The sequence below is a fragment of the Orussus abietinus genome, unplaced genomic scaffold (assembly GCF_000612105.2).
Source record: "Orussus abietinus isolate OABI.00-Male unplaced genomic scaffold, Oabi_2.0 scaffold5, whole genome shotgun sequence".
Classification (NCBI taxonomy): domain Eukaryota; kingdom Metazoa; phylum Arthropoda; class Insecta; order Hymenoptera; family Orussidae; genus Orussus; species Orussus abietinus.
In genome coordinates, this window is record NW_019394929.1 from 1753375 (window position 1) to 1768565 (window position 15191).

Consider the following 15191-nt stretch of genomic DNA (forward strand, 5'->3'; position numbering starts at 1 on the left):
TTTCTTCGATCCGCAATCCGGGACTCGAGGCGAGTTACAGCCTCCCGGAGAGGCGGGATATTATCGAGGATAATTCAGAAGGACGTCGAGACGCGATTACGGGAATTTTCTCTGAAAGGTCGGTCCCCGTCTTCGCGGAAGCGCGCACCCCCGGGGATAAGTCACTCTTCGGCGGGGTGATTCTTTATCGGGGAAATAGGCATCATTTAAACCATATAACTGATTACACCCCGGCGCGTCTGCCACGGTAATAACCTGTCTCCGTCTCCCTCCGATATTTTATTGCGGTTTTTTTATCGCGGGAGAGCACTCGGGCGCAGGACAGTCAGCCTTAGGCGCGATGCACGCGCAGGCTGGACCGAGAACGAGCGGAAGCAAACTGCCACGAAAGTGGCAGCAAATCTCTCTATTCACTCGTCAACGGGCGGGAGTGAAAAAAAAAAAGAAAAAAAAGAAAGGCCGGAGCGAAGTAAATCGTAAATCTGCGAAGACGATGAGTTAAGTTTCCCGAGAGGAGCACGTCCTCTCGTCGTTCTCTGCCAGGGTCGAAGACGTACGCTAACGAGCCCAGAAGACCCATTCATCGACGTCCGGATTGCGACGTTCCATGTCTCGCTTGGCGAGTCGAATCGACGACCAGACCTTTCGGAGTGACTTCCGATTTTTCTTGGATCTCTTTATTTCTTTTTCTTTTTTTTTTTCTTTCTTACCGAGGAGGGATCGAAAATCGACCGCTCAAGGAAATTCAGGCGCTGGCGGGCTCGCTCTCGAGGAAATCGGTCTAACCCCTTGGGGAGGTCTGACCGGGCATCCGGCAATTTCCGAATAGCTCGTTGCACCAATGAACGATCCTATCGTGGAACGAAGGGGAGCGCCCGTGACGAGACCAGCCAGGAAGGACGGAAGCGCCAGTGAATGAAGCCGCGTGTGAATCGGCCGAGTCTGTCCGCCCGATCCCGGCCTGGTACAATTTGTGGGATGTGTGCCATTATACGAATACCACCGATAACCCTGTATACACCGGCGTAAACACATAAACAGGCCACTGGTCAAGTGGGTGGACACGCGTTGTCACGTACGCCGCTAACACCGAAGTAAGATGGCCACTCGGGGAGGGTCGGCTGGGATTTCGACCGCGAGCGCGGCGAAGGAAATGGGGTTTTCCGCTTCAACGGTGCGTGATCCGCGAAAACGCTTCCTGCGAAACACGCGGGGGACGGGGCGGGGAGGAACTTTTGTCCGACACGTTTTTTTCTCCCGGGTGCCGTTGGCGGGGAAAATGGGGATTTCGGTGGGACCTCGTCCTCGGATTTTCTAGGCATACGGGAGATGAAGAGTCGTGTCTGGTTATTTCAATCTCCTGGGTATCTCGCCTTTCGGGGGAATTTAGTGGGCTCGGTGATGCATTATTCAGCGTTATTAGTCATTGCCGCCCAAGTCGTCGAGATTAGCCCAGCTGCCCGTTTGATCTCGGCCTGGTGCTCGATCGTGATATACGGTGACGCGCACAACCATCGACTGTCAATGGTCAAGTAGTGTCGGGTCGATATGCCACGCATAAATGGAAGCGCCATAAGGCAACCTCTTATACCTCGACTGGATCGTTGAGAGCCGGAGCTGGGATCTCGTATCTTACTCCACTCGGCGACAAGGCACTCGGACAAATTCTTGAATAATTGCACCGCACAATTGCGACAATTTCTCAACTCCGGGGACAATGGCTGAGATTTAATCGCGAGGTTGTCATTCGACGCCGTTGCTCGTTATTAATGGCTTCGGATCATTGCTGACTTCGTTCACCAGGCCAGGCGTAAAAAAATTCAGGAGATGCAGGATTTCAGCTTGAATAGGCATTGCGCGGTATTGGCGTACATCCTGCCGACCGTTATTGCTCGCACCTAGGTGTATAAATTGGAATAGTTGATTGTAAACGACGATATGGCGATAGTTTGCCAAGAGTTCAGGAATGGACACCGGTATATTGCGTTACGGAACGGCTACTTGGAACGGAAGTGGCACTGGCAGCCAATATCTGGACCACGTATCTTCCCGCTCATTGAAAGTTCAGGGATGAACGGAATTCCTGGATGCGCGATCTCGTCTGTCCCGGAATTCCGTCCGACATTCCGCCGGGACGGAGGGTGGAAGACCTCGACCAAATTAACAGCATCCATTAAGGGCTCCCCCTGGCAATTATTTCCCTATCAATTCGAGAAAGGCCTCGAAGACTCCCCCAGAGCGGTGGCTGAGAACCGATTCGGTGGAAATAAAATAAGAAAAGATATAATGCACCGTTATTACTCGGGCCGGCTCTCTCGATAATTTATGCAAATCACGTCAGCTTTCGCGGCTTTTTCGACGAGACCGGCGTCTTACGGGTATTTATCCGTGGCGCGATTAATTAACAATTCCGAGTCGGCTTAGCGGTTGCTCTCTCATGTTTTAAGTGGCCTTTGAACGAAGGCGGTCCGAGCCACTTTGAGGCGAGGTGAGATTGGTCTCGGTACGTTGCATACTGACGCCATAGTGCATCCCTTAATGGATATTGGGCGACCGCGTATGACACTCGGGATTATCAGTCTCCTCTCTCGATCGCAACATCCAAGCCGCGACATATTGCCCCGGGCATGTCGACGTATCGAGGGCATTCATGGCGACAAATTTCGGGACAACGCCGGAGAACGTATACCCGCCCTCAAAGGGATCGTTCCTCCCTTTAAATCGGTCTCCAATTCCCGGGGAAAAAAAAAAAAAGAAAAAGAGAATTCACCGTCACTGGGGCTGATTAAACGAGTTGCACGAGAGCGCACCGCCGACCCGCCGGTTCAGCGGTAATGCACTCGTCTCCGCATTTCCCGGGTATCTCTGCAATTTAGATAGTTTATACGCGGGAATCAAAACGACTCCCATTCCGAGTTAAACTCGCCCTCGGAATTTTTTTCCTTTAATAATTCCCGAGCGCGGCCCCGCCGTGGAACGCGATATACGTTGTCCCAACGCATCGGCCGCAACATTCCAGATTTTCCTCCAAATGAATCCCGAAATTGAAAACCCTCCTCCGCATAACAACGCGCCCCGAAAGGGTTTCCGCGGTTCAACATCTCGGTATAATTTTTAATTCCCGTCATCAATCTCGATTACTCATCCAGCCCTCTCCGCTGCACTAATCGGCGCATTGTTACCTCTGTAATTTTGGAATTTCCGAATTTCCGCATATTCCTATTTTGATATTTCAGCATTTTCACGAGGAATAGAAGCACCGTCGATTTTTCCCCGATTTCAGAGTTTCCGGGAAACGTGGACACCAGGCCGGAGCCCTGGGTCCATTTTTCCAATTTGCATCGAGGAGGGCGACCTCGTAACACTTTGCCCGGACATGCGACACCGTTCACAGCCTTCGCCACCGGAAGGACTCTAAAACCCGAGCCTCGGTCGAAGGCCATTTTCGGTCAGCGTCCAGAGCGGAACCAATGGCCGAAATGTCACCTACGAAGGCCGCAGAAGCAGGGCGATTAATGGTACGTGATCCCACGTGGGATCGGCCTCGTCGCGTCGTTGTAACGTAAGGGTCGGCGTTTATTGGCTGCGTCGCGTTACGGGCCCTTCGGTGCAACGGTGTGCACCGTGTGCACCGTGTGTACCGTGTGTACCGTGTGACACCCGATACCGTGGTACCGTTGCACTCTACACGACCAACCGACCTCGTGCAGGCTTGCGAGATGGAATTTCTTCGTACACCGGGAGACGATACATACGCAAGCCCACGTAACGCGTCACTTATACGATGATCGGCATTCGAGCCTCGTCATCCGAGGACTATCTTAACGATCCTTGTAAACGCGAGGGATCGTCGCCGATCTCGGTGTCGTCGATGACAGTGATACTGACAGGGACACCGACAGCGACACTGACGGCGACATCGACTGGGGAAAAAAAAAGGAAGATAGAAAAGGCTCGATTAGCGTTATCGTTTAATTCATTCCGTAGGACGAGGGAGATGCGTTCGGAATTTCCGAGGGATGTTTGTAATTATTTTGTATATTACCGAAGCGGAGGTGGGAGGGATAAATATTTGTCGTTTTTTGTTTGAAGCGCGAAGTACTGCGGCTTTGTTTTTGCTAACAATGCAGGGCTTCTACAATGCAGTCCCGCTGTCGGCAGGCGACCGTGCATCGCGGACGCGCTGCACTTTCTCAGTGCACTTTCCATTTCTTTCCTAGGCAAATGGAAGGCTTAAAAGCCAATATCGGGGGGTAGTTTTTGCCAGAGACGGCCTCAACGACGCTGCTGAAAGGTCGCTAAATATCCCAGGACAGACCCGCGGGCCAGTATTGGAACAAAGTGCAAAGTCGCGCCATTACGCCGGGGCAGAAATTGCAAGAGAGCCCGGCTCCATTAGAAGAGGCCACTCCTATATAAATACATAGTAGCGCATCCAGCGCGTTGGCGGGTTGATATTTATTTCCCTTTGCCACCTATACGGAGACTAGAGGTTTGGGTTTTTTTATAAAGGGCGAGAGGAGACTGTATAATCGAGTACCCTCGTGGTATTTAGCCAGATGCGTGGGATTAATTTCGATTGCCGTTGGCAATGTCGATTACACGTGTCCGTAGATAGAGACTCGCGAAATTCGGAGTCGAAACGTGCTTAGCGCGACCCTTGGTCGGAAAAGTCCTCTAATGGAAAGCTCGCCAGCCAATATCGGAGGGGGACATTTTTCGAAAAGGAAAAAGGGGTAAACGGAGCTCGCCGAAGGGCTGCTAATTACCCGGGGGGTCGTCCGCGATATTTAGCCAGAGGTGTCGGGGACAAGGTACAAAGTGTCACGCCATTACGTCGAGACGGAAATTGCAAGAGGCGGACTCGGCCCATTAGGAGGCACATTGCGCCCGGACGGCAAGTGTGGATACGTTTTGAAGTGCGCCTTTAATTAAACCGAAAGAGGAGCGCGTATTGTCATTTCGCGAGCGACCGAGGGTGCGGACCGTCCGTTCCCTCTCTTTCTCCCTGGCCATTACCCGCGAAAGCCGGGACGTGCTCTCGCGAAAATTCGCGCCGTTTCGTTTCATTGGCAAAACTCCGACCTAACGAGGGGCCCCGCCTGGGAAGAGCGACCCTTAGCATCCGGATGGCCACACTTATTTTTATCGAACTCCACTCGAGACTTCGGGCGAACGCACGTAAGCGGACGATGGGACCCCCCTTTCCGCCCCTTCCGGGCACTTTTACCGTTCTCTTCCCTTCCCGACCTGACTCCACCTCGGAAACAGGTCGCTACTCTCGCAGAGGGCCGTTCCCTTGTCCGATGGATCTTTAAGACCGCCATTAAGGCTTCCCGAATTTTTTCCCAATTTTTTAGGTAAACAAACGTCTTCGTACATAATTAATTCCTAAGTAAGCACTTTTCAACGACCCGGGGAACGCCTTCATCGGGGTCTGCGAAGAGAATCGTCGCAATGGCTCCCGTCCATGTCGGGAATCCTCTCGACCCACGTATTCCCGGAATGATACGGTAATGCCCTTACACGCGCAATTAGCCGGCGAGGAGCATCGATGAGACGAGGTCTGAAATAGGGGGCGGGTGGGCCACCCATGATCGCGGATTAGCATAAGAACCAGACGCCGTGGCACGCCATAGAGAGGATCGAGTTATGCCTCGGGCCCCGAAGACGTTCTCGCCGGTTCTCGTGTTACTCGGCCAGATCGACGTTACTCCGTAAACATCCGAAAATACGGCCCCCGCGTGGGAGAGTACACCCTGGCCTCCCTCAAGCCCCTCGGCCCTCTTCGTTACATCACCGAGTACTTCTAGAGTTACTTCTTTATGATCTCCTCTCGTCAGAATGGAACTACTGCTCCAATTATTAATTGGACGAGGGGGAAGCGCGAATTTGGGGGAATTCTTGAAGCGCTCCAGAAGCCGCACCCTGTTAGGAGGGTTTATTAACGCGGAGAATTAAACGCATCGCGGCATTGCACCGAGTCAATGCACCTCTGCGAAACGTAACTTCCCTTCAGTAATTTCCCTCGGAATCGCAACGGGGCTCCGCCTGGCAGTTTTCGAGGCACGAGGCTCCTTTGTTGGAATTCAACAATGGAGCTTTGGATTTTATTATTCATCCGAAAGGGTCCGAAAAAGACGCATTCGATTTCCATGGTCGGAGGACGGGATTGGGGGGAGGAGGGGGAATTAGAAATATTTAATTTTCCGCAGTGGAGGGCGGACGGGACATTTTTGCGGATTTTCTCGGAAGTGATCTGAGGAGTTCGGTAAATTCCCGGGGAGAGTACGTGTCCCGGGGGTGTACGCTGCACTCCGGGGGGTGTATACATAATAATAGAATCTCGATACCAGGAACAATAAACCCTGGGCGAAGACCATTTGTTATTCCTCGAGTGCCCTCCGAGCCGCGAATGCGGCGCCCTCGAAGGGCTCCGTTTCTTCGAGAGATGGAGAGCCCTTACCCAGATCTACTTTCTTCTCTCCTCGCTCCTTTACTTGACAAACGGATTTCAATCTCCATGGCCCCGGAAACCGTGTACCCGGGTTCCGCATGCACTCGGAACTGCACCCGCGGTGCACCTTTCAAAGCCTCGAACACCGAGAGATAACTCGAAGATCCTCTTTCCGAAATAAACTCCACTTTACCTGGACCTCATTTTCGAGGAAACGTTCCTCTCGGAGATTTCCACCGAGTGGCATTGAATTCGGTTACGCCGTTTAAACGGACGTAGGAGGTTCCCTCTCTCCTGGGATTTATTTGCTTATTTATTTATTTACCAAGTTTCTCTCCACTTTCCGGCGACGCGCCACGTGGTGCTCGATATTCCCGTGTTTCGTGATAACACGGAGTCCGGTGCATCCACTGGGCTGAGTATTTGAATTTGATGTGGAGAGTTTCCTGGTGTGGGGTCGTCTAACAGCAGCGGCTGCGAATGACGACTTGGTTATCCGTCTATGAAGGGGCAGGAACAATTCAGGTCTGAGGGTCCTCCACTCGCAGAATGTCCATATTTTGCGCGGAATCCGATATTCCGATAGAGAGGCGACCCCGTTCCGCCGAGTGGTATAACGTCGTTTTCGGATTTGCATCCGCCAGCCCTTGCGGTCCGGTCAAGATTATAGCCGGATACTCGGATGGTCCTCTTTTGACCGGTCGCGATCCGTTCCTTCGGGATCCTCCTTCGACAAAATTCACTTTAGCGTCTCGCCTTCCACGGATCTCCATACGCTACTCGCGACCTACGATACGTCCCTCCTCGGGGCGAGACCGACTCGCGGAATTTTCAATTTGAATTCCATGAATCCGGAATCAGAAAAGTGTCGAGCCGGAATCCGGCGATTGATATCCCGGGATATTTTCGGGGAGTAATTCGAAAATCGGCGCGTCGCTGACGAGGGATTCCCCGGATTGCAGTCTCTCCGTGGGTCCATTTTTTTTCCCGGAATCCCCGGGGAATGTTTTCCGATTCGTCCAGGGTAGCGTCGAAAACGGCAGGAATCCATTCGCAGCCCCGAAATTTCGTTTTCCCGTCCAATTTGCCCCGCGTTTTCGACCCCTCCCCTCCCCTGGACGCGCGTCCACCCCGGTGCCCTGACGAAACTGCAAGTCGCAGACAAATATATTATGCTAATCCGGGGATTCGCCGATTTGCATGCAAACAACGCCTCGTTCCGACCGAATGGCGATCCGGTCGAACTCGAGGGCTATGGGGGTGAAAAGGAGAGGCCAATCGCGACATTTAGCCACCCCAATGAAACGTTATGTCACGCCATGGGGCCTCGTCTTTGCCCGTTATCCTTGCTCCATTTCCCACATCTTATCGCTCCAGGGTAACCACGCTCGTCTCGCGAAATGCAAACCACCTTTAGTCACCGCAAATTCCCCAGAATTAACAGGGATGACATTTTTCCCCCAGAACGCGCCACCCAATATGGCGAGTCGACGGGATAGTTCGGCCCCATGGCGGTCGGGCATATTTTAAATATTCTTCTTTATTGTCTCGTTTTTTTCCGGCAAATGAAGTATCCAACCCGGGGAAAGGAGGCGTCCCCGGGAAATGACGATAACCGATGATAACGCCATTTTATGGCACGCGGAGGAATAAGGGCCTCGGAGCTGGCGCTTCCACCCTTTATCGCGCGTCGCGGATTAAACCTCGGATTTTCTCAAATAGGCTCACTTTATTTAGTGGGGGTCCTTAGGGCCGTAATGGCCGTGTATACTCCTAGGCATAAAACCAAGGAGGTCGAGGAGATAACCGGGGCCCGTAGAGACGAATCATTTAAATCTTTTACGAGTCCCACATCCAGCACTCTCCGGCCTGGACGGAATGGCCGGCGTTATTCCTCCGCGTGTCCTACGGTAATTTCCGTGTGAAACATCAAGATGTTGCCCTCGAGATGCGCTCGTCGGGGAGTTTATTGTCCGAGTGGTTTACGCGGCACCGACACCTCCCGATCGAATGTCGGAGGGAAACCTCCACCCACGCGTCCACCAAGAGAGAGGACTCTCTTCGTGGAAATCTGCGCCCTGGGAGGGTCCTTCGGGAACAGGCTCCCATCCGGTCGTAACATTCTTTTAACAGGATCGCCGTTTACGAAGTGGCCTGGAATATCGATAGAGACGTTTCGAGAGACGGTACAGCGTGGGACATCTTATGGGTCCTCCTCGGGTTACAGCCTCCCATAGATACCTACTCGTGTCTCGTGTCTCATCCGCGAATATACCCTGACAAAGACAGAGATGAATAATAACCGAATTAAACCTGGAATTAAATTGTCATCATGGTCAATGCCTGCATGGGTGTTTAATGTTCAGGAGCGGTACCTTGGATTTTTTTTTCAGAATTTATAACAGGTCGAAAACCTGAGAAAAAGTGAAAATGCCGCCGCGAAATCAGCGTGGGGTAATTCTTAATTAGTTTCCGGGGGGTCCGGAATTTCGGTCCATTTTTCGGGGGAGTACTTTCGATCTTTCGGGGATATTTGTGGCGGGTTGCAAATTCGACTGCGCCTGGTGGAAAATAAAAATCGCACCGGCGAAAAATTCCCGAAATGCGAGACTGGGCGCCGTAACCGCGACTGACGAGCGTCATTTAGAGGAGGCATTTGACGTCCTTCCGCCGGGATTCCGGACGCGGCAGCCCGCGCGGTTTCGTCGATTCTCGGGAATTTTCCCCCGGGAAAATTCCCCGCGTGAAATTCGACCGGGATTTCCGGAGTGGCGGTATCGCGAGGAGGCGGAATACGCGGACATTCGAGAGTCGCGTTTCGGCGGAAGGGAAGCGTCTCCGGGTTGGACGTTCCCGTGGTAACCGGAACGGGGACGGAAATCGAGCTTCTCATTAGGCCGCAAGGTCCGTGCCCATGTGGAAACGCAGAGGAGGGGATTTCCATTGGGCGCTGATGAGGTTATTCCGCTCTTCTTCCCTCGGGAAGTGACGCCGCGCGTCTCGACAAACCAGAACAAAGATGCGGAGAGGATTCCGCAGGCTCTAAGTTCAGGCTCGGAGTTCGACGCCGGGGGATGGAAATTTTGGGCTTTAGTTTGGACTGGAAAAAAAAAGGGAGGGGAAATAAAAACGAGAGCTGGAATCCTTTTATGTGGGAACGCGGATTCCTCGGGCAGGTGGATCGGATCGATCCGGAGGAACTCCGGCGCCGACTTTTCCTGAGTTTTGGAGCCGGCACTCCCTTTGAAGATTACCAATGGGCCACGCGAGCTCATTCCTCCCGGAAGTGCGGAATCGAATTTGATCTTAGCTCCCCGACTTCCGCGTCAAGTGGCTCCAACCGCGAGAACGTACTCGAGACTTAATCGATCCTCGAAGTCGTCACAATAGGAGCAATTAATCGAGAGCCCCCGGAAGTGGCTCGGTCCCGATTCGCCTTACGATGAGACGCATCGATCGATTTTAACAGATCGATCTACAAGGTTCGACGTCCCTGGTCGAACATCTCAAGAGATCGAATTTTCACCGGATTGTTTAAAAGGAAACGCGGCTTGGAATTATTTTCCGAATTTATTCCAGGGAGCGGCCAGCAGGTGTTTAACGTCCTTAGAGGGAAGAGGGAGACCGGGCGAAATTGGGGAAAAGGGAGAAGACCGGCCCGTTTATTTGCAAGGTTTCTCCAGGGGGATCGCCGACACCACCCCTTTGCCGGGCCACCCTATCGACCGGAAATTATGTGGTAATCATTTCCCAACCCCGGACGAGCGCACACTCCTGCTCAAACACCCAGCAATGCATTCGATGACCATGCTGCACCGACCCTCTCCTATTTGTACATCGATTCCATTACCTCCCAATCAAGGGTCGATCGCGAGCCCTCCCCCGAATTTAAAAGTTCCCCCAATATTTGCATCGGTATTTGAACGGTTCCCTGAAATCGGTATTGTTGGCGGCACATTGTCGAGTGGTACAGCCGCGTCCTTTTGCGGCTTTGAAATTTCCCAATGAGCAGGATTTACGAGCGCATCATTTTTGGCAGGGACGATTACCCGCCGCTATCTACATTGAAGGGAATGATGTCGATTTCATTTTTGGAAAGCGCCGTCGTAATTCGGCGGCATTTCCCGTCGAATAACCGGCCCGAAGTGGGATTAACCGTATCGTGTGTCTCGGCATTAGCATAAACCAATAAACGTTTGACGGCGAGACTAGGGATCGTAATTCGGCGCCGTTAGCGGTCTTTTTCCTCTCCCCATATGCCGGTTTTTAGAGGCGACGTCCATATCGGAGTAATCTCTACGACGCCGCCGTCGCGGGAACTAATGTACATACTACCGGGCACTTTGGCATAAATTTGCGTGCGTGTGCCAGGGGATGGAAATCCAACCGATTTCCGGTTTCCGAGGATACGAGGAGACAGGTGTAATGACGCGACGTCGAGGGAAGAAGGACTTCTCTTTTAAACATTTCTTATCGAGGGCGAGAAGCTTTCGGATTTTCTTGCACTTTGCGGGGAAAAACGGAGAACCGTCCAGGACGCGGCCGAACAAAACGCGGCTCTATTAAGTCCCCGAGAAACCGCGCGGCTTTTCCGCAGACTAATTTTTCGTCTCCGTCGAGGTGGAGAGTCCACGGCGGAGTGGCTCGAGGGTTGCTACCTCGGGGTCGAGGGACAATTATAAACAGCGCAATTACGGGCCTCGGTGCGCGGATTTTCTTCGGGGCTAAGCGAATCCCGAAAGTGCGGCTCGAAAGCTCAACTTGCGGCGCCGCTTGCGGAGCACCTAATCGCGGCCTTCCCGCCGCGGCCGCTTCAGACGCTCTCAGACCGAGCACCGCCACTCCGACTTTTGTTACCCTCCGAGGAGACCTCTACGCGACGTCCACCTTAGACAGCTGACTTCGACATTTTTCCCCGCGAGAAAGGAAATTTTCTTAATGCCGACAAAAGCTCTGGGGGTCGTCGTGAAAGTTGCGAAAAAGAAAATGGAATCGGTGGACACGATTCGCGTACAATGACGGCTGTAATTCGGCCAAAAGCGGTGCAATGAACGGCTCGTAATGAAATCCATGGAAGGGTAATTGGCTCTATCGGGGAATCGATCGGGGGGTGCATCGGACTCGATCGATTCGACGCGTCTGACGGTAATCGGAAACCACATCACGGATGGAAAGCAACGTCCTGATGCGTAGTTTTAATTTAACGCGATGCACCCTCGAATCCCGGCCCGGAGGGGGAGGGCGACAGTTCCACGGCCGAGTTGCCGGGGTTAAATTGACTGGATGCCCTTTAGTCCCGGCTGAAGTCTGTCAATGTTTCCCCCGAATTGCCGGGAATCCGAATCGAATGAAAAGTCGGGCCATGGTTGGGCCCAGAAGAGCGCCTTCGATGATGGCCCCGATTTCATTTCCCCCCTTTTGTTCCTCCCTTTCCGTTTCGACCGCGCGGAAGGAAAATTCACGGGAAGGTGTAAAGGGATTACGCTCGCCATTTTCGCGTTTACGAGTTGTCGAGATCCGGTTAATAAGTAGGCGGTCTACAAGCTCGAGTCCTCGAGCTCGAAACTTTAGGAAACCACGGCGAGATACTTCAAACACTCCGAAACAACAAAGGCTGTGTACCGAGCCAGTGCTACTGTTTAACCGGAGCAAACCTCCCCTCTACCTCGGGCAAATGATATTTTGCGAAATCCGGAAAATTCCTGGGTACCCCGGATTACCTCGTCTCGGGAAGTTATCTCTTTGCTCGGTGAACAGGGGAGAATTAACGAAAATCGAGAGGCCAGGGAGGGACCGTTCGCCTCGAAGAGATAAGGTAAACCAATGGGGGAAATAAAAAAGCCAGGGGGGGGGGAATGGAACGCGAAGAAATCGAAGTTCCTCCCCGGGGCTTCGGGGTCGACCGGCGGCCCCGTCTAAATTTCTATGGTGGACGGTCACTCGACCGAAACCGATCGATCCCATCGATATGTCTACTTGGTGGCGCATGAACCGGACAATTTGTAACTGCCCCTTCATTCTTTGTCCGGGACCGTGGATAGGAATTCGAAAGGTCGTAAGTCCCGGTCGGACGTCCCGCCATTTGTAGAGACCGAACGCGGGGAAATTAATTCCCTAGAGATTTCTATAGAAACGTCGATCAGCCGCGACGAGGTCGATCGATCTTTGCCGATACTCTCTACAGAGGTGTTCCTTTCTCTCGGCGATCCAGGCGTTCCTCCTGCACGTGAGACTTTGCTATGACTGTTCGATTAACCTCCTATTTTTAATTACACCCCGTAGGAAAATGCCGTCCATGGGGTCCTGCAGGAAACGCTCCCGTCAGGTGTTTGCAGGAGCAACTCGAGATCTCTTCGTGCCCGGGACGCGAATCTCGCAGGGGCTAATAAGGGGATAATTGCAATTAACCCCGAAGTAGGTGAGGGCGAAGGAAGTATTTCGATAACGATCCTAATGGAGTTCCCAACAAACCGTAAGGGCTCGAAGTCACGTCGATACCGAGTGCCGGTAGTTTGCAATTACGAACCTTTTCCTGGGAGTGGGTCTAAGGAAATTTCTTATCAGTGGTTAACTATGAATTTTAGTCGGCAGATTTTGAGGGGAAGAGGGAAGCGGCATCAAGGCTAGTGTGTCAACGAAAGTGGAAATGGAACTTCGGCGACCGGCAGGGATCGGGCACGTCATTTGGAATCCAAAGGCAACCCACTTTCGCGGTTTATTTCCGGACATGAGCGGTGCAGTTTTGCCCATTAAACCGCACGCGCTGCCGGCTGATTTGCCCGTCTACGCGTTTATCCCCGATTTCACCGTCCATTACAACTATGAATCTCGTAATTACGCACTCCGGCCGGTCGGCGTGTTATTTCCAGGGGGCGAGGGCGAAACGCGCGAGTAACCCATCGCGGAAATTAATAACGCGAAAACGACGCGATAAGCGTGCATCTGGACGCGCGTGAATTTCCGAGCCGAACATTTGTTCAAATGCACCGAGCCCAGGCCAAGGGAGGCCGACATTTATCTCCGCGAGATTATATTCATCCGTTCGTTTGTTACCCAACGCGAGTTCCCAACAAATTCCGCGAAAACCGGCAAACCCTCGGACTGGATTTAACGGTGTTTATTAATGGAAGCCCGCGCCGAGGGAAATTTGAAAATGCACCAGGCCGCGTCCTCGGATTGCGTTTTCCTGGTCAGCTTCCAATTAATACGTTAAAATTTCATTTCCAGCTGTCGGGGGTGGAGGTGCCTAAAAGGGTCGGGGGTTTAGCCGGGAAAATCGGGGATTTTCGGAAAACCCTCGGATGACGACCTTTCGTATCCAGGGGACTAGTCTTGCCAGAAGTCGCCCACCGAAATTGCAGTTTCCTATGCAGCTCGCTACCCGTGGGAAGTCTCGGCACCCCTAACCCTCGCCCTGCTACGAGCTGAGGATATTCTTTGTTTTGGCCTCATTTCTTATTGCAATTTAACCCGGGCACGAGTACTGCCGCAATTTCAGCCCCACCTCGCTGCCTCCCGGTGTTCGGGTCGTTTGCGAGAGAGAACCTGGTGCGGACGAGTCGTGCCAAGAATAATGAGCGAATCCCGTCGAACAACAGTTCGACGGCGTTTGCATAAACGCCCTTATTGACTTAACTTTAACTCGGCCGAACGTCGAGGGAATTCACTCCTACGCGGGAGAACTCCTCCGATTGAATTACCCGAGCCGTTTCGAGCGAGTCAAGAATTCTCATTCGGCGATCCTGCCTTATCGAACTCGAACTCGGATACGAAATTACCGGATTGATTTGTCAAAATCGAGGAAGGCGATCTCGACATCGCGAGATCCTCTTCGGCGAGGTCCTTGGACTCTGAAGGGACGACGAGAGAAATTCCGATATACACTTTGCATATAATTTGCTCACCTTTGGGATGATTACCCAGATATCCGTGATAACGATTGTTCGTCCTTTGGCTTGGATTTTAATATCGAACGCGAAATTTCGTCCAGGGATAAAAGGGCGCTTTTCATGGGGGGAATTAAGTGCTGTGGATAGAGAAACTGGGAATTATCGGAGGTTCACCCTTAGGAATAATTCAGCCTCCCCTGTGTAAACCAATTAGAACGGCGATACCTTTCCTGTTTCAATTACTTCCTCCGGTACGACACCTTGCAGGGAACCGAGACCGCTCTCTGGAGACGCTATTTTCAGACAATCGAGTTTTGTCCCAGGGCGAGCTCCCGTTCGAAATCATTTACCTCGGTCCGTTCGCTGCTGACTTTATGAGAGAGAAAATTACCGGGTCTTTCTCCTGCCAATTAACCCATTCGGATCTACGTTTATGACCGACTCCCACGTAAGTACAGGTAGATACAATTTTCTCCGGTGTAATTATTCCTGGTTGGGTAAACATCGTATAAATTGATTACGGGGCGAGCCTCGATTGGAAGTTCGAGCGACTTCGGAACGAGGGGCAGATTTTCATCAGGAACACAGGTAATCATTTCCAACGCAGACGGCTCCGACGGGGTGTAATCGCGTAAAAACTATCTCGATCTTAATCTTCGCTAAAACGTCTTTTAACTAATTTTCAATTAGACTAACGAATTTAACTCGGAGGGACAGAATAATCTCCAGGGGATTCGCCGGCCTCCCTGCTGTCTCTCCGTTTCTCCTTTAATTGATTCTCTTTCACCGGGGAAATGAACATGCCCGTAAAGTTAGTTTGGCAAACACGAGGATTTGCATTAAAT